At 44.7% G+C, this 24,450-nt stretch overlaps 1 long non-coding RNA gene across 1 annotated transcript in view; it reads left to right on the top strand.

Moving 5' to 3' along the window:
• Nucleotides 1-8,901: 8,901 nt before the first annotated feature.
• The window catches only part of LOC112994583 (uncharacterized), an 85,297-nt gene continuing 69,748 nt past the window's right edge, over nucleotides 8,902-24,450 (top strand). Inside the window, exon 1 of the long non-coding RNA XR_003261976.2 lies at nucleotides 8,902-9,057. This is a non-coding gene — a long non-coding RNA (uncharacterized LOC112994583). The remainder of the gene's footprint in view (nucleotides 9,058-24,450) is intronic.

Here is a 24,450-nt window from a genome sequence, read left to right as displayed (position 1 = left end):
ACGCAGCGCCTCGCTCCGCCGTCGGCGCCTGAAGGCACCCAGGCAGTCGTAAAACCAGCTGCTTTTTTGGGTTGCTAGGGAGTGGCAGCGCGAAAGCTCTCTTTGGAGTGGGATTACGGGATATAAGCCATGCACCTATGCAATGCTCTGGGTTTCATTTCCCTGATTTATTAGCGTGAGCTTCGTGCACCTTCGGGGATGGCGTGTTATCTTCCCTTTTTGTGGAAGGGGAATACCCCTTCTTCCCTCTTCTGTTTGCTTACGGGCAGCCAAAACAAAAATGATGCTATGGAAAATTAAGCAGTGGGTCTTTTGCAGAGCAGAGCTTTGGAAACAGCTGAACTGCAGCAGCATCACTGCTCCTCTTAAACTTCCCAAATAGAGGATGCTGTTGGATACAGGGGCTTCCCAGTCCTTGAGGCTCTCTGCTCCGTTGCTGAAGACGTGCCCTGCCTGGAGGGAGGGATGCTCTGCAGGAGGAGTGCCAGCAGGAGCGTCTCCAGGAGCTGAGACAGCCTCTGGTTCTGGTTCCCTTGGACAGAAAAGAAGAGAAATTCACTGGAAATATTTTGGATGCATTTCTGGTGTTTCATGGCAAATCCTGACTTCTGGTCATCTTACGTGGGACAGTACAAATCGTTTTCTGTGGGCAACCACTGACGGTCGCCATTTGTTTCTGGGAGGCTATTTAAGAAAATGGTGAACTGATAGGGGATTAGCTATTGCCTGTTTGTTGGAAGGTTTCACTGGTGCAAAATGCAGCTTTAATATCTTTCCAGGGCTGTCCCAATTTCCACTTAAAAGAAAAAAAAATTTTTCAATAAGGAGACTCCTGACAGGCAGTTATTGTAATCCTGGCACAGCCTTTCCTTCTTTTGAAACTGGCTTAGTTAAAGCGAGCCAGGATTGCAACACGTTTGGAGTCTGCTGGTCAGAGATGCGGAGCTGGCTTTCCGGGAGGTTTTCTAGTTCTTCTTGGCTTGGGACAAAACAGCAGTGCCAAAAGGCAGCAGCGTAAGAATCTGCCCGTTTGAAGTCAGTCAGGGAATTTGACCATTTCTCACCTCTGCCTTAAAACTGTTGGGATTAATCCAGTGGCGTACGGTAACCCTGAAAGACCTCGGAGCTGAGTCTCTGGTTTTAATATGCGTGAATTCCCCCCGCAATGTTCCCTCATTCTTGGTGGCATTAACAAATCACTGCACCGCTCTGCAGCTTTTCCCTGGAGATTCCCGAGAGCAGCAGCAGCGTGGCCGTCTCGAGAGCGTCGTGGCGCGGAGCGCGCGCTCGAACCTCTGCGTCCGCGGGGTGCGGGGAGGCCTGCACGGGCGAGTCTGTGACGAAATAGCCGGGCTGGTGCATATACCGTAAAGACGCTTGCTTTATTTGCATCCTTACTTTTCAGACTTGCCATTTGCATACGAGGTAACGGACCAAACCTTAAAGCAAGCGTGGCAGCACTCTAAGGAGAAATGCAAGGGAGGCTTTTTGGAAGCCGTGAGTTAGCAGACGCCTGCCTGCCGCTGCGAGATGGCTCTGCTGGGGGTGGGATGAGAGCAAGCGAGGGACACGGAAAAGCTTCGTGGTTCAGTTTTGGGGCGCAGATCTAGGAATTGGTGGATTTATGACCAAGTTATTGTCGCTGCTTTGCCATTGACTTCCTGTGTGATTCCAGGCAAATTGCTAAAAGTTTCTGAAACTAGGGTTGTGAGTTTTGAAATACATATTTTAAAAAGGCCATTCTGAAAAAAGGCTGCTCTCCTGCTGTCCCGGAGCAGGCCAGCCTGTCCATACTTGGATAGCAACTGGCTTGCTCAGAGTAAAATTGGCCAAACTTTCAATTCCTAACCCCAGGAGCATAGGGAGGCCATAGGAACATAGGGAGGCAGGAGCTGTCACTCTGCAGTAGGGAGGTGACGACAAATCCTTCCTCCACGGATATTTGCACCCTAGTGCAAGACCATGAAGGTGAGTGAGGCGGCAGGGGACAGGCCATAAACATTTGAATCCCTGTGTTTTATCCAAAAGAACTGTTAAGTCTGTAAGATTTTAATGGAAAAGACCTTTGAGGTCATCTTGTTCCAGCGCTGGATTATTGGGATCAGAAGGCAGAGAGATTTCAGACACTTGGCTTTGCTTTGCCACCCAAATAAGGAGTTTGTTCTGCTCCTGAGGCAGGAGGATTTACCCACTGAGCTCTCTGAGCGGCAAGATGAGAAAATCAAAACACCAGTGATGAACAAAGAAGCTCGTATGAAAGAAAAACAGATGCAACCTTTGTCTAAGAGCTTAACTGATACAGAACTAATTTTTTCTTTGCCTGAACCTGAAAAACACTTCTGGTCGTCATGATGATTCGTTGTATATGTGTGTGGATGGATGGATCCAGAACAGGGAAGTTCCAAAGCTCCTCAGGAAAGTTCCTCCTGGTGTCAGCCACCCAGTAGTCCACATCCCTGCTGCAGTTAAATTCAGATAAAAATCTGTACTTGCTTTGATTCAGCAAAGCAATTAAGCATGTGCTTTAGATCCACTTGGGATTTGAGTGTAACCTTAAAGTTAAGCATGTACTTAACATTTTGCTGAGCTGGGGCCTGAGTCTTTAACCCTTGCTAGAATATAAACTCTTGTCTAATGAATGTTGGCGTATAATAGGCCGGTTTCTCAATAATGTTTGATTTTTGCAACCTAGGAGTCTTTCTCTCAGCTTCAGTGGGCTTTGGATCAGGGCCCAAGAATGCAATCCAGAAATAATACTTCACCATATTTATGTTGCATGTAAATTATATATGAAGAAATGAAAGAGCATAATGAATCAACCACAGGGGTTTTTCTTCCACTGTGATACCAGAAGAGAAAAAGCCTGTAGGCAGCTCACAACTTTTCTTACTAATACTCTTGAGTCCTTCTCTTGAGTCCTTCTCTTATTAAGTCTTCTGTTTTCTCTGGCAAAGTCTCCCCTAATGTTACCCTCTGTACAACCTTCTTAGTCCATAAATGAGATTTTGATTCTTTTCTTATTAAAACGTACCATTTAGCACAGGGTTTACTGGTGGGAAAATCCCATTAACTGTTTCTGAAATACTGCTTAACTGCTTGATTTTTAAGATGATGGGCGGAACTTCACACTCCTCGCAGTTACATGGGCGAGAGCCGATACTTCTGTTCAGCGCTCTGGCAATGTGCGGGGCAGGAGGCAGATATATCTAGGCCTTTGCTGTCAGAGGGGTGTAGCGGGCCCTAATGTTAATATAAATTGGTGCTTACTGAGGTTTTGAACCTGTGCTGTTCTGTCTGTGGGAGTATGTTGCTGGGATGAAGCAGTCCCGGAGCCAGTCCTTGCATCCTACAGATGTGGGAGTGAGGCAGCAGGTACAAGCCGGAGCTCATAAAACAGGGATGTGTGTCGTAGGGAAAGGCTGCTTCTGAAGATGTGTGATCTAGGGGGCTTTCGCTTCCTCTTCTCTGTCGTGGGTGCAGTAGGTGTGTTGTGGGTGCTGCATGGCTCCTCGCTTCGAGTGTTGCACATATGCAATGAAAACGTCTTGCAAGGGAAAGCTGCTAGTCCAAAGGCCTTGAACAGAGACTTTGCAGTGGTTTCTACCACTTTCATCACTGGAGTCTCCGGCTCTGTTTATTGCTTTGTGGTCTAGGGTTCTTTCCCTGGAGACGTGTCCATGTATTTCCTCCGTTGTCATTATCCGAGATGGCTAATCCATGTTCCTTCTAAGTGAATTCGGAGAGCCTCGGAACATACTTTCAGGCTGAACCAGTGCTTCGGGTCTCATCTCCGGGAGTGGGCTTGAACTGAACCTGTGATTCAAAATCTGTTCCTTGGGCAAAATAAAACATGGCTATAAAATGCAAAGCTCTTCTTCTTTTGCTGATTATTGTTATTATTATTCCATTTGGTGAAACATTAGAATAAGAGTATATTAATAAATAAATTTAAAAGGATTAATGCATGATGAATGGACTCTGTAAGCATATTACAGGCATGGTTATTATGTGATATAGGTGATCATAAGTCATGGTTAAATGCAACCTATTGACCAGCTGGACTCTATAAAAGTCTGTAACAAGACATTAGCCACTTGTTAACAGAGCTAGTAATCATTTATTGATCCTACATGCAGTATTTATATGTCCGCCACACTGGAAAGTGTGGAATTCAATCCAGGTTCTACTTTCAAGTCCCACTTATTATAATGGGTGACACAAATCTCTCACTTAGATGTGTTTAAATGTGAGATGTTGTCAGGATCATTGATAGGTGAATGCTGTCCTCAGGTGCATGATGGTCTTGGACTGTAATGCCGTGAGCTTTATTAATGCTAGATTGCCCAACTCCAACTGTGTTGGAGCTGTGCGGAAGGAAGTAACTCTTTTTTTTGTGAGCGGTATTGATATTTTTGCATTTGGTTTTGTTCAGATTGGAAAAGAAATTCCCAGATTTTGACAGTCTTCACTGGCAGACTTTGAGACTATGATTGGGCTCTTCAGGTCCTCATTGCTGTAGAAGTCCAAGCGGACTGGCCTGCCAAGGCTCAAGCAGATCTCAAAGCTTACCTGGCAGGGAAACCACAACTGGCTTCCTCTTTATAACCCTTTGGAAATGACCTAGACTAACCCATCTCTGCTGAATGTTTCAATTTGAAAGAACTTATAGTTTCAAAAAAAAAAAAAAAAAAAGTGTTTAATTTGAACTTTTCTACCCAATCTTTCTTAGTCCTGTCCCAACGCCAGTGAGAAGGCAGTGTGAGTTAACTGTCTCAGCACAGTGAGATAAAAGACAAATAAGGTGCCCAAAAATCAGCGTGAAAATATGTTAGAAATACCCAAGTGGCTGGAGATTTGGTGATCATCTGCACCAAAGAGATGGGTAAATGATGTGAAGAGAGAGTCAAATGGCCGGTGTGGGTTAGACAGGGAGAAGGAATAAAAGATGAAAGGTGCAGCGAAGTGGGAGAAAAGAGAGAGACAGAGAGAAACAGGGAGTGGGGAGAGGCAGAAGCTGAAGGACTCGCCTGTGTTAAAGTAAAGCAGTGCAATAATTAATCTCTTGGAAAACCCATCGTGCAGCCCTGCCCAGTGTGGAATGACATTACGAAGAGGCCTGCATCGCTCTCCCTCTCTTTCCAGTGGGAGGAAGTAGCGGTGTTTGTCATCAGAGCGAGGAAAAAACGCTGGAGTGGAACATCCTCGCAGCAGCAGAGCGAGGAACTGCGAGACACGCGGCCCGGGGGCTCGGCGCGGATGGCCCTCGTGTCCCTGCCTCCGTGTCCCTCTGGCTCCGGGCCCCAGAGCGCGCACAGCCCATCTGATCTAATAAAGGCAGGAAGCAAACGGTGACGGAGCCATGAGAAACTGCAGATGGGGGTTGAAGAAGGGTCAAACTCATTAGTCATCTGATGTGATGTAGTGTGCGGGGAGGGGGAGACGCTTTGAGAGTCAAGAGGAATGGAAATAGTTATAATGTTCAAAAAATTGTTGTTAACATAGCTGACATGACTGCTCTGCTGCTGTGTGACTTTAGGGGTAAGGACAACGTCCTGGCCCTTCTTCCTTTCTATTTTCTCACTTTGGGTCATGATTTTTTCATTTGTTTTTTTTCCAGCCTGTTTCACTATTGCCCGCAGGACGAGGAGATGGCTATATTTAGTGTCTGTGGCACGCAGAGACTCAAATCAGGGGTCCCTGCAGGGCTGTTGCTGCTTCAGGGTCACAACATCTGTCCTTCAAAAACTGGTCCTTCCTCCCCCTCACAGCAGAGGCTACGGGTAGCTTCTCAGAGAGCTTGTTCCTGATTCAGCGAGACTTGGGACGAACCGTTCGGTCGGGTGCGGAGGGCCTGCAGAGGACACTTGGTGACCATTGCACGATGAAGCATTAACTAGAGAGGGGGCAGGTGCAAGCATGGCCCACGCGCTTGCTCCTCTGGCTCTGGGTAGCCTGGTGAAGGATGGCCGGCTGGCCAGGCTGCGCAGGGGACTTCTCTTGTCTTTGGGGCAGGAGTAACGTGGGCAGCTGCGCTGGTGCTCAGGCTGGTGGGAAGGTGATGAGTTAACACCTGGTAAGAGGGTACCTTACGCGATGCCTGGGCTTCAGCATGCAACAAGGAGCTAAAGAATGATCGTAAATAGAAGTCACCACTCCTACTAATGAGCTTTCGTGCATATGTGGTCATGAAATGTACTTCGATATTTTTAAAGAGTGATTTCTGTTGTTCGTTCCATGAGGAGGGTCCCGAGTCCTAGGCAGCGTGCTGCGTTGTGGTGCAAGCTTTGCTCGTTACTGCTAATCTGTTTACTCTTTACATCATCTTTTTTATTTAAAACAAAGTTGTTTTTTTAATATGAAATTATGAACAGTGGTTATAGGCATCAGGTCAGAAAACACTGAGAACAAACTTGAACTTTCACTTAGAAATGTTTATTGAAGTTCAAGGTTTTTTTTTTTTTTTTATTGCTCCCTCTTTCTTGCTGTGGAAGGAAATCCTAAAATAGCACAAGAAAAACTTTTTCTTTTTTCTCAGCATGTTTCTGGTTCAGCTAGAATTATTAATTGAGTCATGGAGAATGGAAAAGCACAGTATTTAAGTGAAAATACTTTCCTAATTTTCTTCCTCCTACTTTCTCTGAAATTTTAAATGTAATTACGAAATTCCTAATACTACATGCAACTTCTGCGGCTGACTAGAGCAGGCCAGGTTCCCTGAAGTCTCCAGTTCTCTCCTCAGTGAAATAAGTAGATTTAATGTGGGGAAAACTCACCTTCTCCTAAAGCATTAGAAACTCCCCAGTCGGAAGAGTAATTTTGCACCCTGCAGTGCCTCCTGCGTTGTCCCAGAGAGCGGGGCTGGTGAATGACAAGCCTTGGGCTCGTAGCTGGTGGAGGATCAGAGAAGCTGCGCACCTGGACACCCTCTGGATGTCCTGTCCTCAGTTCGTAGTAGCATCTGCAGTTTAATGAGAAATATTTCGTAGAGAGCCTTGTCTCCCTCTCAGGGCTGCTTCATCAGACCTCCGCAGAAAGTGGCCAAATGCCTTTTTTGGCTCTGCTGGGGAGGTGGGAGACTCGCATCAGGCTCCTGGCTTTACCTGGCTGCACTCATGCCTACCTAGATGTCCTCACACTGGACAGAGGTGGGACTGACGGAATCTATAAAAAGACTGACGGTGGGCTGTATTTTTCATACTCATACAATGGTTACAAGAAATAGGGATAAATGGTAAATTAATGCTAATTAGGTATGCCGAACAGTTTAGAGCTGCAGCCGAAATCCCGGGAATGTAGATACTGCCAATTGATGGATTAGGCATAATCTCATAACCAGCAATATACAAGTAGACTATTTGAAATGCAACATTTGGAATAGATTTTTTTTGCTCGTTTGGGCTGCTGTGCATTCAAACACAGTGGAGGTATCAAAATAAAAGACCAAATCTGCAACTGAAGTGCGAATGGCATAGCTATGGATGTAGGTTCTGGCTTTCTCCGGGCATCAAGGTCTGGTTCCTGCTTCAGGTGGGAAGCTGCTCTACGGCTGTAGAGCTGGGATTATGACCGTAGGGAGTGACCACTGAGCCTGTTATGCTTCAAGCAACATGATGTTTTGTCATCTTGATGCTAGTGATGTTTAGGCTAAGCTTTCAATCATAGACCATCACCCCATTTAGCACTTTTGCTCCTTATCAGCCTGTAATCTACTGTGTTTACCTCAGTTTTCCTCTACTGAGAGAGGCAAGAACATATTTACTCTTCTTATATTGCTTTAATATATTATTTTACTTACCCTCCGATAAGGCACCCGGACAGATGCAGATCCATTAAATAATAGTAATTTGTACCGCGCAGTATGTCACCCTTGTAAAGAGCCTTTTCTCCCGTCCTCCCCCTGCCCCCTGGACTGGCGCGTCCCGTGTGCCGCCGTCGCTGAGGCGGAGGAGCGTGGTGGAAGGTCAGGCTAACCTGTAGGAAATTCCTGCTGTCTCTGAGCCGGCTCATTCATCACCAGTCATAACCGTCCTGGAATGCGAACCCGGAGTCTGTTATCTGGCTACTGCTAGTGATGATGCCTGGAGACGACAGCTTGGTTTTCAAAAGCCGGGTTGACCCTGAGGGGCGAGGAAAACTTGTTTTGACAGAGCAAACATGACACGGAAACAGTGCATGTGCCAATATGTACAGGAGCAAGGTGTTAGTTTTGCAAGGTGGATTTTTTTCCCCAACTGGGGAAAACGCAGCAATGTATGAGAAACAAAATGTGTGGTGGTTCTTTCCAAAAAATGCAATCAAAGCAGAAAGGCTATCAGTATGTATTTTAACTTAGAGAAAAAGAGATGAAACTGGTTCATACGGGAACGGAATCAGAAGCATCCTATTCTCATTCCTGTGTCTTGGAATAGTAGTAGACCAGACCATTATGGCTCAGGGAGCAGTGCAAAGGTTAATGAATTATTGCTCAGGAGACCTGGCTGGTGTCCGGTCACTTTTCTCTGTTCCCCTTCCCCGCTTGCCCGTTTGCGGGACGGTCTCTGGGTACCGTGCTTCGCGCAGGCAGGCTGCTGTCCTGGTGCAGCTTCTTGCGCGGCAGTAGCATAAAGAATGACAACAATCTCAACTCTTGACCCGGTGCGATTATTGTTCCTACATGTTCTGCTTCCCTCAGAGACATAACAAAACAGATGACTGTGTATATTTTAAAATGTCAGACTGACATTGTGGCATTAATATAATTTAAGCCAAACATTGCCAGTTAACTCGCTTGTCTTAATGTCTCACATTCCTTGTTTGTGGTACTGAAAGTCATGCGGTTCCACGACACCGTTGATCTTACTAAGCCGAGGTTACCGAACTGGAGTACCTTTCACTGCTGGGACAGGAGCTACTCCAAAACACTATGTAAAGTTAATAAAATTGCCTGTTATCTTTTTCTGAACAGCCAGATTCTTCTTCCTTTGGGGGTTCATGGCCCATCCTGTGACCAGGAGCTGTGACTGCCACTGCCACCGAGTTTCTGGGAAAGAAGAAGATGCTTCTCCTGCTAGAGCCACGGTATGATACAGCTCTTTTCTAGAAGAGTGCTTCCCTGTGGGAACCAGGGTTTTCACTGAACTGTGAAGGAAGGAGTAAAATGATGAGGCAGAGCACAGCACAGGTTAGAATAATGTTTATGAAAACCGGAAGGGTTGAGTTTGCTTCTGGGGAGAATATCCCTTCCTTTTTTTCTCTTTTTTTTTCTAACGGCATCTGCTATAGATTGTTCATCTGTAAAGTGTCTGGCTCTGTGTGCTGCTAACACATTTGATGGACCTATGTGGTATTTTAAAATGTAACTCATAAAGAAGAACTTAAGTCATTTTAGGAGCAGCTTAAAGTCTTACAGGAATCTAAATGTGAAGGTAGAATGTGAAACTGTTTAGATAAGTATGTAAGAGATGTGTCTATATCCTTGTTTTCTTACATTGTGGTGCTTTGCTGAAGCTGAATTCATATTCCCTTTAAAATGCTATAGAAGTCTGAGGGCATCTTTCACAGCTTCAGTGTGAAGTTGAAAAACACTTGCTGAAGAGTTAACAGCATGCTGTGATTTTGATAAGTTAAGATGGTTTACGTTTTAATACTGACAACTCACTTCCTTTTCATGCCAGAACCAATAATGACCTCAAAGTGGTGTCAAGGGGAGTAGCAGTGTCTATTTGTGAGTGGTGAGAGAGAAGCAGTGGGAAAGTACAGTCCTGGGCAGTCCCATACGAGATACTCTGCTGTGTAACTCAGCAATGTCCTCCTAGGTTAATTCCACTGCACAGCTGCACTGCTTGGGGCAATAAAGATGCATTAAATAAAAAGGGATTTCCCTCTTTGGGAATCAAATTAGAGCAGCCCAAATCAGGCCAGTTCTTTTATCTCTTTCTCACCCCAGCAGGAAGTTCAGATGCAAGTCCCAAAAGGTCCTTTTTGGGTCAGAAACATCTGCAAGCCACTGAACTGAAAGGAGTGTGGGGATAGTGCTAATAGCTTTGCTGCTAACAGTTGAAAAGATAGGAACTATGTTGCAGGGTCTTGTGAGAAAAACGAGGAGACTAAATATACAGACACTAGAGATTGTTCAGAGGCATGGATTGATCCCAGGCCTGCACGGCAGGACCATTTGTAGGGAACAGAGCTGCCAACAGTTGTGTTCTCAGTACGGTAGTATGTTCTCTAGCACACAGGAGGCCCTGAGTCTTTGACTATATGTGAAGACCACAAAATAAGGAAGGAAAAGAAAGAAGAGCTGAAACAAAAGATATTTCCCTTTAAAAGTTTACAGTCTGCATGTGGGTAAAGTGTGATGTGTGCAAGAGCGTTCCTTGATTCAGTGCAGTCCCTTAGAGAAGGAACAGAACTAACTCTCAGAAGCTGAGAAGGTAATGGCTGGCTACGGGGAGGGATTTTTAGCACAAGCGTAATTCCTGGTAAGAATGAATAAATGAATGTTGATCTCTAACTTGAGTGAAATGAGTTGATGGTCTCAGTCCAGTCCTCCTTAGATCACAGTTCATGGCATTAGAAAATCAACAGTGATCTTGCTACTGTTATCAGTGGAGTTGTAACAGCTGATGGAGAATGAACTCCCCTAACGTGAAGCCAAACTGCTTCACATCTACAAGACAGGCAATGAGGTACATCTTCCAGGAGAAATGTGTTCCTGGCCCGCAAAAAAAGCAGCGGTACAGCATTCTTCATACTGGCCCATCAGTTACTAATGTACGCTTTCTGGCATCAGGATCAGGCCTACTTGGAAGACTTTGTTCTCTTCCCTGTATCAGATTTATAAAACCCTCCAGGGACTAGCTATATTTGCCACTAAATCTTATGCAACTCTCTGATAGCTGATATAGCAGAACCTCACTTCGGTAAGTGGCATAGAAAGTAGCTGTGATGAGATGCCTCTCTTCTGTTTTTCTTTCTTTTTTTTTTTTTTTTTTTTTATGTGTGCGCTAAAACCACCTTTTAAAACTGGCTCTGCTGAAGGTCACATGAACATGGCCAATGCTATAGAAACCTCTAATGCTTTTTGCAACAATAATGCCTTCATTGTCTATGCAGCTAAATTGCAATCAGTAGAAATCCAGATGTTTGTCTGAAAGGGAGACCATATCAGAATATTATTTACCTTACAACTCACACCAGAGATGCTATCAACAGCAGTGCATTTACCACAGTTTTGGCATTAGTCCCATGAAAACACTGGACCAAATTCATCACTGATAAAACTCCATTGTCTTAGCGGAGTTATACAAGAGACTTTGCCCAGTGGAAAGATGGTGTTGCTCCTCTTCTTATTGGCAAGAGCAGGGAAGGAATTTGTCTCCTTTGATACCAACACGGATAGTGTTCTAATCTCAACTGGCACAAGTGAACTGTTATCGGCTTTTCAAAACTGGTTGGTAGCTACAGAACAGGACAACAATAGTAAAGTTGCCAAGTGACATCCTTAGATCGTTTCCACTGTCTTTTGTTGTCTTCTTTTTTTGGCCAGGATTCCTTTGGTCTCATTGATGTTGCTCTTTGTGCGTTCCATCATTTATTCTGTTCGACAGCCAGTGTCATATACTGAGAAACCTAGCAAAGAAAGGCAGAGGTCAGACTTGTGACATCTTTTGAGCTATGTATGTTTATGTAACCCAGCAGGGTTCATTTCCATCAAAGATGGAAATAGCGTGTATCGCTGCTGCTGTGAGCTCAGATAGGAGTGAGGTTGAAAGGGTTGAAGAGGATCGTTAGGGAGGCAGCTCTGCTGTGTCCGCAAGTCTTGCATTGTGCTAGTCTTACAGGCTTCCTACGAGCGCCCATTCGATTAATGTATCGCTCGTTAGAAGCATATCTGCTAAATAAATGATGGTGAAAGGCTGTGTGCAAATGAGTGAAAAGCTGTAGCAACCCAATGGAGAGACACTAATACTCATCAGTGAATGGATTTCTATGGTAGCTCTTCAGTGATTGCAGCAACAGTAAGGAAGGAGGAGAAGAAATGAGAATGTGTGGGGTGCTTGCCAGAAAACCCATGACATCTTTTCTTTGGTGTCCCCTCTTCAGAAGAAAATGGCGACACTTCTATTCTTCCTTTCCTTAAAAAAAAAGAAAAAAAAAACCCTCCTGCTTCCAGTTTGGCCTAGAAGACCAGTGAAGTGACTCTTGAACTTATTTCTGACTTTTTGCACCCGCTATGACACTTTGGGCTAAATGCATGTGTTGGAAACAAGGATGATATTTTTCTTTATGGGAATGTTAGGGACATAGTTCATGAAAGCTTGTAATGTGCTTTGAGATCTGCTCATAGAAGCTACCAGCTGTATTCAACATACCAATACAAGCATGATGAATTACTCTAAAGCATAGATACTTGTAATATTAATGGTGTGTTCCTCAGACTCTTATCATCAGTAACAGAGGTTCATATGCGCTACCATTGTAGGAAACCAGCAAATACCGGTGAAACTGGAGAATTGGGCAAAAACTCACAGTTCATTTCCTGGGCATTGCTATCCCTTCTCGTAGCCCTGGACAGGAGGGGAAGCAGGAGATTTTCTTTAAAGACAAGCATTCACAGGTGACTGAAATATTGGTTCTTTATGCATTTAGCTAGTTAGTTACTTAGGGCTTGGCTGTCTGCACTCCCGATCTGGTCAGACTCCGGTAGATGAGGTAATGCTCTGTGCGCGCAGTCAGGTCAGAAAACGCTCACTCTACCGGAACCTCCCTTGCAGATAGTAAATCACCACCCAGAATAGGTTGAAGACAGCTTGGTTAGATAACAATTCTTTGCGTTAGATGGTAACTATCAGCCCCTACCACGAGGAGGTCTGGCCGCTGAGTAAACATTCAGGAAAGCATTTTTCTTGTCCTAAAGAGCTTGCAGTCCCAACAGACAGGAGACAAAGGCGGCATCTGAAGAAATACAAAAGAAATACGAAGTTGCTCAGCCAAACATGTTCATCTGGTCTGTGGTGGAGCTTGGACTGTAATGCAGCTTACCTGACTTCCCGTCAGGTGTCTTAATGTACAGGTACAGCACCACTCTTACAGGAGATTTCTTCAGTGTAGCAAACCTCAGAGGACCCGAGTGCAGCTCTGCTTCAAGGGCACGTGAGTAAATAGATGTGATGGCCTCGCATGAGTTTCAAAGGTGGATTTTTTGTCTAGCCAGAGAAAGGGTTCAAATGGAAAAAGCTTTCACTTGGACTATAGATAATCAGAAAAGTAGGAAATGCCCATTTCACACATAGAAAGGCTCTAGACTGGTCACTGGAAGCATTAGCTGAGCTGTTTTCACAGCGTTTCACCTGGCTTGAGAGCGCTATTGCTCTTTTCTAAGCACTCAGATTCATTCCAAAGCAATTTGGAAAACTATAAATACTTCTTTTTGGTGTGGAGCTATTTCTCAGAGCACACAGTGGTCGGAAAGCAGATTAAGACAGTCTGTATAACTGGCTGAGAAGCTCAGCCATAGATGCTTTCCTGCAATGAGAATTAAGAATCCAGACGATGTGTTCAAGATTTATGGTTTCCACGGGGGTTTATGCTGCTGATGTTCGTTGTGCTTCACACAACATATTACATCCCATTCTGAATTCTGTCAGAAGAAGAGAAAATAAAGCCATTGTCTCCTGGAAAACCCTGCCTATGCGGTCACCCTTCAGTGGAAGACATGAATGCTTAAATATTCCAGTATGTGTAGCTGGAGGCTATTGAGCTTGATTTGGGGGGAAGGAGAAGGGGACTTAGGGTGTGCCTGTGAAGGAAGGAAGAGATGTAATAAGGAAGTTGGAGCTTATTCACAAAACCAGGCTTTGGCCTGTAACTGAAGAAGGATTGTGAACAGACGCAGGATGGTACTTTCCCAGAAAGCTTGTCCCCTAGAGTCTCCTCTGTGGAAGGAAGGTTATTCAGAGACTGATTTTGCAAGGTTAGAGATTGATTTCAGGTTTTTATCTTTCTTTGAATACTTAATTAGTCAACAAAATCTACAGAGGGTTGCATTCACCTCCATAACTGTAGCGCACGTGTCATTTGCTCGTTGTGTGTGTGCGCCAGGGTGGATCTCGGTCTTGCTGTCCTGCTCCACGTGGGGAGATAGGCAGCAGAATGTCATTTCTGCTGAGAGCGACGTCGTCACTTGACCTTCACTCCTTAAATGCCCCTTCTAGATGGCCTTCTCTCAGAAGTTATATCCAAAATAAGTTCAGAACAGGTGTATTACAGGTGAGATTCACATAATAATGGGTTTGTCGAAGTAAATATTTTTGTTTTGGTGTCATGTACGTTGCTTTATTGAAGGGAACAGTGGATGGGAACTAGAACAAGAGCTTTCTTCTTGGTTTCACCACTGACCTGCCATGGGTGATTATGGGCAAGTCACTTCCATTTTTCTCTTGCTAATGACTGTTGAAATTGTAAATCTCTTAGGGAAGAGGACTTTCCTCTACCACTAAGGAGTCCTCCCCTGAGTTAGTGTCCCAAGCACTACTGCAATATAAACCTGAACTAATGAGGTAAGCCTCTTTCTTTTGGCAGTTTGGTCATGATTTGGGAATATGGTATTTTCTTTTGGTTTAGAACACAAAATCCCAGTGTTTTACAATATCAACTGCTGTCACCCCTAATCATTTCTCATGAACCACCAGTATATTTGCAAGACTATTCGGTGCAGTTTCGCAGACTCACCGCGGACCACTTAGCGAGGCTTCACTCGTGCCGGTGTTCTGGAAGCCACAGGTGAGGGAGTGCTGCGTTTAGAGACTCTCAGTCACTGCACGTACGCGTGTGGGTAGGCAGAGATGCAAGAACAAAGGAGAAAAACTGTCAAACTCTCCTCATTTGGCCCATTGTTGTCCAGGGGAAGGAGGTGACACTGGATGATATGCCTGTCCCTTGTCCCTGTGGAAATTCTGTGCGTCTGGGGCTCTGTCATTTTGGGATGGGTTGGAGGAGAGATGCTTCCTGCAGTGCAATGCTCTGCCAAGCAAAGGCACAGAGTTTTACCTGGAGGGTGTATGCACTTACAAACGCATTGCTCTAAGTAGAGCCCAGGGAAGTTGGAGATTGGAAACATTAAAATACCACAGCGAAGGCGGCTCTTGCAGTATTTATGATCAGAGTGAAAGCAGAATGTACCAGAAAGCTTCTGGTGGTGTCTCTTAACTCTTCTCGTGAGGTTTCCCGTCCTTCATCCTCGAGAGCCTGGTATAATGTGGATAGGCTTCAACTACACACCCAGACTTTGTGTGATTATCTGGACTGAACATCTGACCCCTTTTGAGGTTTGGACATCTTTGGGTAAATGGAATCTAACAGAGATAAAATCAGACTTTATTTTTCATGTCTGAACTTCAAAAGTCCCTGGTTTGGTTAATGAAGCTGTGGCATGCTCGTGTGGGTTTTTGTGTGCCTCTCTCTCTCCTAGCACTGGCCGAATGTCTTGCTAAGAATAGTGCTTGTTGCCAATTTGCTGCCCGTTATTTGTTCACAGATCCATCACTAAATGGTCCTGTTTTCTATTAATGTTCCCCCCGCTTGTGTTTCCTGGATAGCTTATGGGACTGCAATTTAGTCAGTGGTGGTGTTTGCACACTAGTGCTTCTGAGCTCGTTTTCAGTTGCTTGTCTATTCTTATTTGTGCTGGGGGGTTTATTACCTTTCACAAGAAAAGCAGTTCCTCAGTTGTTGTAAATGGTGATAATTCCAAAGGCTCTCAATTAAACTACGAGCAGTTATACTAGCTGAGGATCTTGGTACTCACTGTTTTCTTTATTCCCCAATTTGAATTGAATAAGCGAAACAGTTAAAGGAGAATGACGAGTGACCATTAGTGAGTAGTGAGAAATTGCTATTATGATTCTTTCACATCTTTTGTTTGTCATGCCAAAGGGCCGAAAACTTTTGTAGATAATTCTTATAAATCATCTCAATATTTGCAAAATGTAATTGCTTCTTGAATTACACCAAAGCAAACTCGCCGGGATTGATGGGCCTTTGACCTACAAATTGCATAGCTATTTATACTAGAGCAAAGTGGAGGTGAAATAGGACCTTCCTGATCTGGCAACATTTTTGCCTCCACTTTGAACTGATTTTATTTGAGGGGAAATGACCAGACAAGATATTGTACCTTACATATGATTGAGTGAAGCCTAGTCTCTGCCTGTGTCTGCTTTTGTAGTAGCATGGTGTAGTAATGTAGTATAGCAATGCAAACAGCTCAAAGATCTGCGTATTCTGCAGCTCCACTGAACCCACAGAGCTCTTCCCCGTGGAAGGGGTGTGGGATCAGCATCCTTGAGGGGGCTCAGACGCTTCCCGCTTCCCTCCCTCCTGAAAGCGCCTTGTGTAAACAAGTCGCAGCCAGGGCACGTGGCCGAGAGGAGGCGGGGGGAGAGAACAGACCAGGCTGATAGACAGACAGGGGTCCGTAGACAGCCAGACAACAATTATAAATAGCACCCTTTTGAGGTCTGTTTGATGTGTTGCCCAAGGCCAGGTGGAAAATCTTTCCGTTGCTGCCTCTTCAGCTAATCGCTTTCCCCTCATTTTTCAATAAAGATTCCAAGTTTGGTCACTTCTTTGGCACATTTGTTTCCCATTAGAATACTTTGTGCTATTTCGCTGTGTTATGCTAGATAATTGCTCTAATAACAAACCAAGGAAAAGCTTTTGAACATTTTAGGAAGTAATTTTTTCCCTTATGAAAATTCAGCAAACACTGACAGATATCTGGGGAATAGCTAAAGAAAGTAAAAGCAAGAAAGAACGAAAGAAAGGGAAAAAAGAATGTATTGACTTTTATTGATGGTATTTCTGCACTTACGTGGAAACCACATGCCAAAAGTTTAATTACAATCCACCGGAATATTTATGCAACACTTTTTCATTTTCAAAGCTTTTTGTGAGTATTGTTTAGCTGAGCCTCACGATACCACGTGATTAGGGACACAAGGGTACAGTCCTTATCCTGCTCCTGAGCAATCGAGACAAAGCCTGGGTTGAAAGGCAGAATGAGTAGCGAAGCAAAGATCTGAATTCAAGAGGTGCTGGCATTCTTCAGCTTCGCCACTCTCCGTAGATTAGGAGCGAGATGGTTCGAAGCTCTTCCGCGATCGTCTAACTCTGCTCCCGCTGACGGCACTAGGAGCTTCAGCGGAGTAACGCCGGAGAAAACAATTAGAGCATGTTTAGCACTTTCAGTAAAGTCCCCCTATATGTTTGTACACTGCCAAGATGCCTTTATGAATTTAGTGTGGTCAAGTGGATAGGGAGATAAATAATACAACCCGAGGAAAAGAGGCTTCGGGCTGATTTACTGAAGCCTTTTAGCTAAATTCCTTCCACTCATAATCCGAGGGAGGGAGAGCTTTTTGACTGCAGTGTCTGTACATTTCCCATCTTACAGAAAAAGCTCCGAGTGCACTCAGTGCTTGAAATTAATTCTGGATATAGGTGTCCGAGGCAAGAGACATGCTGACTAGGGCGCGGGACGCGGGATGTCTGGGCCTGACCTGCCGTTAGGCAGCTGAGTGCGTCTGCATGCCCTTCCTCCAGAGCTTCGTTTCCCAATTTCGCAAAGGAGGAGTGATGGCACTTACCTCCTTTGCAAAGTGCTTTTAAGTCTAGTCTTGAAAAACACTATATAAGAGCTTGGTTTAGTGCTCTTGGCTCCTCCCAGAGCTAGCCTCTGCTCTAGTCTTAGAGTAGGATTTTTGTTTATTTATTTACTTATTGTCTTCCATTTTTAAAGCCATCTTGATATCTGTGGGAAGGGAGGGAAGGAAATACAATAATATTCTGCCAAACTTTACTTCTCTGGACCGCGGCATTTGCTGCAGGTGAGCCTTGCTTGGCTCAGGTCTCTCTTCTGGTGTGGTCCGTACTAATTGCATAACCTGAGGCGTGGTGTGTCTAGGTGTTGGGTTTCCCCGTGAGCCGTGGTGGAGGCATCCTTCCACCGATGCGATCCTGCTGAATCCCCAGCAGCCGCACAGCCGTTGCTACAGCTGATCACGTCACCCCTGCTTTCCCCGGGGCTTGGTTGATGTCTGGTTTTGCTTTGCCTCTGCATCGGCACCAAGTTATCCTTAGTGCAGCCACAGCTAGACTACACACGGACTTGGTCCCAGGCTGCTAGAAGAAAGAGTGAGGCAATAAAAGTCTTTTTTTTTTTTGGTCTGGGAAGCTGTTTGGATGTTGCAGGATGCATGACAGGAAGTTCACATGCTGAATCCATGGGTAAGAGGGACTCCGCAGGCTCTCAGCCACTTTTCTCCTCTGCAAATTCCGAACTGTGCAACCTCTGTCTAAGCAGCTGACAGTCCTTTGATGACAGCCCCAGAGAGTTAACGAACTAAAAGGGCTACGGGTTATCTATTCCCAGAGATTGGGGAGCGTGAATTAAATGGTCTTTGGGAAGATGGGAAATAATTATTCTTCTGCTTCAAAGCCATGTCCAATTGAATGATGTCGCCAGCACGAATCAGCAATCACAGTCACTGATGAAGACCCATTAAACAGATTGGGCTGAGTAATGCACAGGAAAAAATGTCAGGAGCATCTTTAATTCTGAGTCTCTCAACCCTACCATGGTCTTTTTTTAAAAAAAGAAAACTCTTTAAGTGCCTAGAGCTTTTCTATCTCAGCACTTTAGAGCTGGAAATAGCTGGGAATGCATTTCTGCCCCCGCCCTGATGGGAAGGCAAGGACTGGAGTAGCTCAGAGTTTCCCGGGTGGTGTTCAGGATAGCTGAAGTGGAGCAGCGGTTTGGGAAGAGGCTCGGGCAGCGGCTGGGAGTTCACCGCTCCCGGCCCCGGCACGGCGGCCTGTGCGGCGCTTCCTTCTGGCGGAGGCTTCCCCTGTGCCGGGGCGCCTGTGCCCTCCGAGGGAAGGGGGAGCGCCGAGGGATCCTTACTGAAAGACAGACACGTTCTTCTGTAGCTCAGCTATTGCAAAAGTGACATAATGAAGTCAAACATTAGTGCATGATCATTAGGGGAATTCATTAGCGACGCTTGGCTGTACAGTGAATTCAGTTGGAAGTTATGAACTAGAACTGTCTTTAGTGTTATTGGAGGCAGGCAAATCTTATTACAGTGTTTTGCTTTTTCACCATATGAGCTGTAACTTCGGGGAAGTTGTACAAAGGTAAACTTTGCCCAGTCTATTAACCCGCCGCCCAGTCTGTTGACCTGTTTCTCTGGCATATGGGCAAAGTGCAGCATCTCCTGCAGAGGACAGTAATTTACACAAATTATAAAGGGAGACTAGGAAAGGCCAATGTTTAGGAATAAAGGATTTAGCACTTGTGATCAGATCCAGGGTCTCTCTAGTCCACTAGTCTGGCTCATAGCAGTTAGTTGCAGAATAATCTGCCTCTCTGCTATACTTCATCTCAATCCCTAATAGGTCAAACGTATGAACCCTCCCTCCCCAAAGGGTTTAATATCTTTACGTGGTGTATGCTCACGTTAATAATATCCACAAAACAGACATGGGAAGGGGCAGTGACACAGGCCTTTTGCAAAGGCATAACATAAGATAAAATTTTGTCTCAGAGTTGTACTAAGATCCTGGACTATTTCTGGAAGGGAAGAGGTCGAGGAGGAGCGGTAGCAGCCGTGCCTGGAGTACAGTCACACCACGAGACCCTCAGGACCTGGCTGGTTTCAGCCATCTGGATTGGACAGCAGCAGGGTAGGTGTCTCCATCTGAGCAATTTCCAGCTGTAACGGGTCGGAAGAAAAGTTTGATAATATGGCCTGAGCCTAAGTAGTGTTTGCCTGAGTCTGCAGACAGTCTGAAACAACAGCATCGACGGATGCAGACTATTCCCCTCCCTTCAAAGAATACCTTCTGCCAGCTCAGACTGGGACGGAGCTTTGGGGCGAAACCAAAGCCATAGCAGAGATGTGGATGTGGGAGCACCATATAGGTTATGCCTAGAACCTTGTTTTGCCTTAATTCAGCCTAGGGATCAGAAGTAATGAAGGGGATCTCCACATAAACAGCATGTCCGTAATACCGATTTTATTTGTGTCAGAGCCAGTATGTAGTTCACCCAGTTGAAAGCTTGGGAGGGTTCACCTGAGTCTGGTAGTGTAACCCTTGTTATTTTTCTGTTAATGGACATATTGTACATGTTACTGTAGTTTAATTGCTCTGGGTATTTATGATTCATGGATTTGGGGCTGTTAGCCAAAATTTATTTATCAAGAAACAAAATCTATTGACTGTCGTCATATCTCTGCATGAGCCTTTCAGAGGTCGACTCAGTGCGGTTTCAGAGGCACTGCGGGGTGGGCTGAGCCTCTGTGGCCAAAAAGTGCTTCCCAGCAGAAATGTTTATAACCTGAGAAGGAAGAATGCTGGGAGAGCACAGAAATCCTCTGGGCACTCTTAGTCTCCATTGGCATATTCTGGTGCTGTTGATGGATAGACCTGCTGGATCAGCGCTCCCGTCTCCTCTGTTGGATCTGATGCACGTTGGTAGTCCTGGTGTCCTCCACCCGGATGTGGGCATGTTCCAGCTCAATAGCAAGGAGTTTATACAAGCAGGGTGGCAAACAATGCCTGCTTGTTTGACTGTAGGTTGTTAAAAAGCTACTTTGGAGGTTGTGTCATGATGTTGGAATGTGATTCAGTACAAAGGACACAGAAGTGTTTTAAAGAGGTATCATGAGATCCCTGCTCAGCTGCGTGTGTAGGATACAAGTGAAGGGCTGCAGGGCATTGCACGCGCCTTCCCTGCGCACACTACTGAAACCCTGTTCTTTCGACCTTTCCTTGTAGGTCTTGTTTTCTAAACTACTTTAGCATTTCTTGTGCTCCCCGCGGGGGTATATCCAGTCTATCCACTTTTTCCTATGAAAACTAGATGCTGCGGCTCAGCTGAGAAGTTACCTGTGCCAGCATGACCTCCTTTGCCTCATGTGTGATGCTCCTGTTAATACTCTGTGAGGCTTGTCTCCTTCTAATAGCCTGAAAAAAACCCAGAGGGTTAAAGTGGGGAAAAATAAATTCCCTGAAAAAAAAAAACTGTTAAAGGTGGTTAAGTACAAAAGAACGACTTCTGCCTCTGAAAACCCTGAAATGAAAATTATGGGTGGTCGGAAGAGCATTCTGGAGTAGAGACCTTACATGCTCGTCCTGTCCTTTAAGTCTTTCCTCACTTCTGCTATTGCCACAGCTGAGGACAGGACACTGAACTGAACTGTGGCCTTAGCACAAACGATCATTCATATGATTTAAGATGCTAAGGAACAAGTAGCCTTGTTCTGCTGCTGTTACGCTGGGCGGCGACTTTGTCCCGTACCCTTCCTACGAAAAGAAACAACCGAGGTTTTGAACAGAATTTCCACCAGTAATACTGGACAACTGTGCGTATCCGGACTAACGTTCAGTGGGGTTAATAGGATGCATTCATGAATACGGCTGAATGGGAAATCTGGAGATGCAGAAAAATTGTCTTGTGCCAGACTGGAGCAAAAATGCTGAAAAATGTCATGTTGCTGACAAACTAAGAGGGAAAAATGTAAGTTTTGCTCAGTTGAAATGTTTTATTTTGACATCTCTGTGAAAAGCTAAGAAAAATAAAAAATCAAAATGAAACATTTCAAAATTTAACTAAACTGCACAGAAAGCTCTTTTGAACAAAAAGCAAATGTCTTTTCAGTGACTAAAACAGACTGTTTTGATTACTTCAGAGTTTTTCCCCAATCTTCTTTTTTTTTTCTTTTCCCTTGGGTCTGGGAATTTAGCGACACCAAACCGTTCCTAGAGAAAAGGTTTTGGTTTGGATGAGTCCAAGATTTTCAACAACAACATATTTCGTGAGAAAATTCCCTGCTGCTTCTGCTCATCAATAAAGTTGATGACTTTAACCAGCCTCATGGCTGGCTAGGGGAAAAAAAGATTCCCCAGTTAGAGAAGTGGATAAATAACTTGGCACAAAGTCCTTCTCTGTTGACTCAGTTTACTTTGTGGACCCGGGCACGATTGTCATAATAAATTAAAGCATGAAAATTCCCATTTGTCACTTCACCACTTCCTTTTGCTGCCTTCTAACATGTGGTAAAACCATTAGGTTTAATACAGACAGAAAAGACCAGATGAGGGGAGGAGAATAATGCGAGAATTAAGGGGAGAGAGGGGAGAGGGGAAGACTTGCAGCGGGGTGGAGTGAAGCAGAGACAGCACCGATTGCGTATTTTGGGGGGGCATAGTCATACTAAAGTCACTGGGGGTTATCATCGCTGCCTGCTGAAAAAGGAGGTGGTGGTTCTTCTGGGAGTCGGCAATAACCAACGAATGTTCTTGAGGTGCCCCAAAACGTGGAGACAGAGAAAGACTCATCTCAGTCGCACCCTGCCCTGATATTTTAATTAGGTGGGTAGTGAACTGTTGCTGTGTACGATGTCCCTTGCTCTCTGCTCACTTCTGCATAGCTTCTCTGCTTTGCTCCTTGCCATCATCTGTGGTAATTTCCTACAGCTGAGAGAGGGATGTGTTTAGATCAGGCCCCTTGTTGACAAGGTGTGAACAGATTAATGGCCGTCTCATCCCACCTGGCTTCGCAGGAATAAATGGAGCCCGAGTGGGCTTTCCGGGAATCCCCCACTGAACTGCAGCCCCTGCAGAAACGGAGCTTTTCAGCTTTGAATACGAGCAAAGGTCAAATTTGGAAATAGAGAAGCGGGGGGGTGTGCGTATGTGTGGCAGGAAGCTCAGAAGAATGTAAGTTTGGGATTTGAAAGCATCGCCCCCCTGAATTATCGTTATTTATTATGGTGATAGTGCCTGGAGGCCCCAGCCTCGTTGTGCGGAGGACTCTGCAGACGCGTGATGGAGAGACAGTCCCTGCCTGGAAGATGGATGAGGAAAACCTCCCTAAAGGGGGCTGAGAGCAGCTGTGGCATGTGTCCATCACGCCGGCGGAGCTGGTGACGAGGTGTCCCTGTGTGTGTACCTAGTGTGAGGGGCAGCAAGGGAAGCAGCAAGCTGGAGAGTAATTCTCATCTCCCTCTCTCTAAAGAAGAGCTTTACGCTTTTGTTCCCACCTTTCCTGTCTGGTAATGATTATCCTCAGGTGAGATAAGCGTTATCAACAAAGTTGTAGCAATTTTGCTGCAAATGTGGATGCCAAGAGGCTTGGTTCAATAATTCACTCGGTATCTTTAAGCAAGTCACTTCAGCTTAGAGGTTTTTTTAAAGGTAATTAGCTACCGAAGCCCCATAATGTCTTTTTAAAAACTTGGCTTTTTTTTTTTTTTTATCTTTTAGTATTTTAGTTTTACCAAGATTAAGCAAATAAGAAAGTAAATGAATGAAGAAATCATGATTTTTTCCATGAGCGGTAGATTTAAGGCTAGAACAGATTGTTCTGGAGCTTTTGGCTAGGGCCCTGCTGCCGCTCAGGACAGCGAGCTGCTGAGCTTGAACAGCCTTTCTTTAATCAGGGAAGCTCATCTGAGACCTCTGCCCCCCTGTCAAATTTGAGGTTGAACTGAGGGCCCAAAAGTTAGGTGGCCAGGAGGAAAATCGGCAAATATACTGACAGCGCAGTCACAAAAGGCATGTTTTCTTAGGGATTAGGGTAGGAGTGATGTTCACTTACTTGCAGTAGCATCCTGGAAATCTAAGGGGAAAAAAGCTAAATACTGACAAATGCTGTGCTTGCAAGGGTTAATGGATTAACGCCTCCAAAGCTCAGAGGGGAGCAGAGCATCTGCACGCTGGTGGGACCTGGTGCTTCTTCAGTACTTCAGGGAGAAAAAGGAGCAAGAGAGAGAAATACATAATTTTTTTTCTTTTATTCTTAGAACAATCACTAACATGAAGAAACTTGGCTATTCTTAGTTGCGTCTAGGGGCTATGCATAATCTCTTTCTGCTGAATTATGGAATATGATAGCTTTTATTAAATCCATTACAATTACAGCCTCTCTGCTGCACAGGTTTAGAATATGGAATAAGTAGGGTGCATAATTTCAAATAAATATTTAAGATTTTGATGTGCAATACAGTTTTAGACTCTTAAGAGAGAGAATTATATTTAGTTAGGGCTGTTTTCTTTCAATTCACACAAACTTCCTATCAAGCTACTTGGTAGTGCTAGATACTTTTTTTTTCTTATAACGTGCATACTGGGGGAAAGATCATGTCTGCTGCTGTGTTTTCCCAAGATTTTTGTGTGTATTGGTGACTTAAGTCTTCTGCAAAGTATCTGGATATATAAAAGCCAGAGACAGAATTTTTTGGAAAGCTGGAACTATTCTTATGTGAGGGAACATGTAACTGGAAAAAATACTAGTCAAAATTTTGACACAAAAATTAGGAAATACAAAATTTGGACAACTTTTGTTGAACATAAAAGTGGCAGATGTATTTTATTCCAGGATTTAGCATGCGTCTTTTTGCAGGG

Source organism: Dromaius novaehollandiae, chromosome 17 (assembly GCF_036370855.1).
Source record: "Dromaius novaehollandiae isolate bDroNov1 chromosome 17, bDroNov1.hap1, whole genome shotgun sequence".
In the NCBI taxonomy this organism is placed as follows: domain Eukaryota; kingdom Metazoa; phylum Chordata; class Aves; order Casuariiformes; family Dromaiidae; genus Dromaius; species Dromaius novaehollandiae.
The sequence above is the reverse complement of the archived record's forward strand: the minus strand, read 5'-3'. Positions and strand labels throughout refer to the sequence as shown.